The following is a 4,294-nucleotide window of genomic DNA, read 5'->3' as shown; positions in this document are numbered from 1 at the left end:
CCGATTACGGGGCCTCGGATGAGTCCCGTATCGTTATTTTTCGTCACTACCTCCCCGTGCCGGGAGTGGGTAATTTGCGCGCCTGCTGCCTTCCTTGGATGTGGTAGCCGTTTCTCAGGCTCCCTCTCCGGAATCGAACCCTGATTCCCCGTTACCCGTTACAACCATGGTAGGCGTAGAACCTACCATCGACAGTTGATAAGGCAGACATTTGAAAGATCCGTCGTCGGTGCTAGAAGACCATACGATCAGCACAAAGTTATTCAGAGTCACCAAAGCCGACGATGGACGAACGGACAAGCCGTCCGCCACCGATTGGTTTTGATCTAATAAAAGCATTCCTCCCATCTCTGGGTGGAATTCTGGTTTGCATGTATTAGCTCTAGAATTACCACAGTTATCCAAGTAATGTGTTGTACGATCTAAGAAACCAAAACTGATTTAATGAGCCATTCGCGGTTTCACCTTAATTCGGTATGTACTTAGACATGCATGGCTTAATCTTTGAGACAAGCATATGACTACTGGCAGGATCAACCAGGGAGCTTAGTTATTATAGTAAATTTAAATTTTCGTCGACGGCTCCTCCCCAAAAGACCGATCGACGTTAAGACATTTCTCTTTTGATACACACATTTCATAAATTTTTGACCTCTTAAAGAGGCAAAATATTCTCCTCCGCTCATCTTTCTCTCATAAAGCACGAAAATCACTTTCACGCCGTGCATCCATCGTGCAAGCACGTAAACCACACACGCTGGGCAATCTAATAAAAGATGATAGCGCGGACAGTGGCATGCTAGACAAATCGAGAAAGCGCGTACAGTGATCATGCTGGTCATTTTGCCACCAAATTTAATAATCTTTATAAGAGCGGGCCCACCAACCTCGTCTCTGTACTTTATACATTTCTCCACCATCTCCACACACCTTTTCAAACATTAACGGAGAGAGTTCCGAGGACTTGCTTTAAATATATATATTATATATGTTGGAATCTCTCTCCTTTAGAAGTTTCACCAGCATTACTTCTTTCCTTTTTACTCATGTACAGAGAGAGTGACTTGTTATAAATTAATCTCTCTCCATACTTATTCTCCTCTCTGAACGTATCAGAGAGGATTTTATTTCTGACACCTCTTGACTTTTCTTAAACTCAGGACGTAATTTTATTCATAATTCAGAGGACGTAATGTGTATTTTAGACTTTTAATATTTCTAAACAGTCTCCCTTCTAAAAGTGATAGAACGAATTTTCGTCTAACACTACTTTCTTGGTTCCCAAATTTTATATAATCTTATACTTTTTTAGTTCGAACCAATTTTGGTTACAGACAGTTGATGCTCAATTGGTATAAGTATACACATTTAAAGTGCATACAGATCACCAGCCTTATATTACAAGGCTCACCACATATGGGCCATTCGGTCTTAGACACCGACCCGTGGTAATGCTGTGTGGAGATAAATAATAATTCACAACGGAAAACCGGAACGAGAATAGTCGAGAAAGTGTATTCTCGAGGAGCGGTAGACTGCTTTTCAACCGAGGTCATAAAAGAGCCACACGCTCGACGCTACTCCCGACCGGTCCGAGCGAACCGAAAGTACCTTCCTATAAATACCGAACGGCCGGCCGCTAGGTCGGCGACGCATGGGCTTACGCCCAGGCGTATACCTGCGCAAACCGCCGTGAGAGCGTACCATTCCGCCGGCACGGTAAAACTTAGACTGAAAATTCGTCGAACATATTCTTTCATTTAATAACGTTCTATACATGAAAATTAATAAATTAACATGCAGGACATAATAAATTCACATTTTCAAGTAAATCTTGGGTTTTATTAATATTTTTAATAATTTTGAAACCGCCCAGAACCGATGAGATGAAAAAATTAAAACGATATTTTTGCATTTTAATACGATAAAACATTAACAAATAAACGACTATAACAATATAAATGTACATTTGTAAAATAATTAAGCAAAATTACCATTTTTTAAGACAAAAAAGGTATCTCAGAACCGATTAGTCGAAAATTTTAAGAATCTTATTTTTACTTTCTGTACGCCTGGTCCATCGTTAAATGCTATTAAACCAACGTCTGTGATGATATAAATGTACATTTACGCTCCATTTAGCCTAAAAATCGAACTTTACTTGCGCTCCGAAATATTTCTAAGTCCTGGCGGCGTATTGCTTCGCCTCTTAGAACCGATTAATTGAAAATTTTAACAATCTTATTTTTACTTTCTGTACGCGTGGTCCATCTTTAAACGCTATTAAACCAACGTCTGTGATGATATAAATGTACATTTACGCTCCATTTAGCCTAAAAATCGAACTTTACTTGCGCTCCGAAATATTTCTAAGTCCTGGCGGCGTATTGCTTCGCCTCTTAGAACCGATTAATCGAAAATTTTAACAATCTTATTTTTACTTTCTGTACGCGTGGTCCATCTTTAAACGCTATTAAACCAACGTCTGTGATGATATAAATGTACATTTACGCTCCATTTAGCCAAAAAAACGAACTTTACTTGCGCTCCGAAATATTTCTAAGTCCTGGCGGCGTATTGCTTCGCCTCTTAGAACCGATTAATCGAAAATTTTAACAATCTTATTTTTACTTTCTGTACGCCTGGTCCATCTTTAAACGCTATTAAACCAACGTCTGTGATGATATAAATGTACATTTACGCTCCATTTAGCCTAAAAATCGAACTTTACTTGCGCTCCGAAATATTTCTAAGTCCTGGCGGCGTATTGCTTCGCCTCTTAGAACCGATTAATCGAAAATTTTAACAATCTTATTTTTACTTTCTGTACGCCTGGTCCATCGTTAAACGCTACTAAACCAACGTCTGTGATGATATAAATGTACATTTACGCTCCATTTAGCCAAAAAATCGAACTTTAGTTGCGCTCCGAAATATTTCTAAGTCCTGGCGGCGTATTGCTTCGCCTCTTAGAACCGATTAATCGAAAATTTTAACAATCTTATTTTTACTTTCTGTACGCGTGGTCCATCTTTAAACGCTATTAAACCAACGTCTGTGATGATATAAATGTACATTTACGCTCCATTTAGCCTAAAAATCGAACTTTACTTGCGCTCCGAAATATTTCTAAGTCCTGGCAGCGTATTGCTTCGCCTCTTAGAACCGATTAATCGAAAATTTTAACAATCTTATTTTTACTTTCTGTACGCGTGGTCCATCTTTAAACGCTATTAAACCAACGTCTGTGATGATATAAATGTACATTTACGCTCCATTTAGCCTAAAAATCGAACTTTACTTGCGCTCCGAAATATTTCTAAGTCCTGGCGGCGTATTGCTTCGCCTCTTAGAACCGATTAATCGAAAATTTTAACAATCTTATTTTTACTTTCTGTACGCCTGGTCCATCGTTAAACGCTACTAAACCAACGTCTGTGATGATATAAATGTACATTTTCGCTCCATTTAGCCAAAAAATCGAACTTTAGTTGCGCTCCGAAATATTTCTAAGTCCTGGCGGCGTATTGCTTCGCCTCTTAGAACCGATTAATTGAAAATTTTAACAATCTTATTTTTACTTTCTGTACGCGTGGTCCATCTTTAAACGCTATTAAACCAACGTCTGTGATGATATAAATGTACATTTACGCTCCATTTAGCCTAAAAATCGAACTTTACTTGCGCTCCGAAATATTTCTAAGTCCTGGCGGCGTATTGCTTCGCCTCTTAGAACCGATTAATCGAAAATTTTAACAAATCTTATTTTTACTTTCTGTACGCGTGGTCCATCTTTAAACGCTATTAAACCAACGTCTGTGATGATATAAATGTACATTTACGCTCCATTTAGCCTAAAAATCGAACTTTACTTGCGCTCCGAAATATTTCTAAGTCCTGGCGGCGTATTGCTTCGCCTCTTAGAACCGATTAATCGAAAATTTTAACAATCTTATTTTTACTTTCTGTACGCCTGGTCCATCGTTAAACGCTACTAAACCAACGTCTGTGATGATATAAATGTACATTTACGCTCCATTTAGCCAAAAAAACGAACTTTACTTGCGCTCCGAAATATTTCTAAGTCCTGGCGGCGTATTGCTTCGCCTCTTAGAACCGATTAATCGAAAATTTTAACAATCTTATTTTTACTTTCTGTACGCCTGGTCCATCTTTAAACGCTATTAAACCAACGTCTGTGATGATATAAATGTACATTTACGCTCCATTTAGCCTAAAAATCGAACTTTACTTGCGCTCCGAAATATTTCTAAGTCCTGGCGGCGTATTGCTT

At 38.6% G+C, this 4,294-nt stretch overlaps 1 non-coding gene across 1 annotated transcript in view; it reads right to left on the bottom strand.

The window, feature by feature from the left end:
* Window positions 1–544, bottom strand: part of LOC114881816 — a 1,923-nt gene extending 1,379 nt beyond the window's left edge. Inside the window, exon 1 of the ribosomal RNA XR_003790336.2 lies at window positions 1–544. This exon is cut by the window's left edge and continues 1,379 nt beyond it. This is a non-coding gene — a ribosomal RNA (small subunit ribosomal RNA).
* Window positions 545–4,294: the final 3,750 nt, after the last annotated feature.

The sequence above is a fragment of the Osmia bicornis genome, unplaced genomic scaffold (assembly GCF_907164935.1).
Source record: "Osmia bicornis bicornis unplaced genomic scaffold, iOsmBic2.1, whole genome shotgun sequence".
Classification (NCBI taxonomy): domain Eukaryota; kingdom Metazoa; phylum Arthropoda; class Insecta; order Hymenoptera; family Megachilidae; genus Osmia; species Osmia bicornis.
Note: the sequence above shows the minus strand (reverse complement) of the source record. Positions and strands in the feature narration are given on the sequence as shown.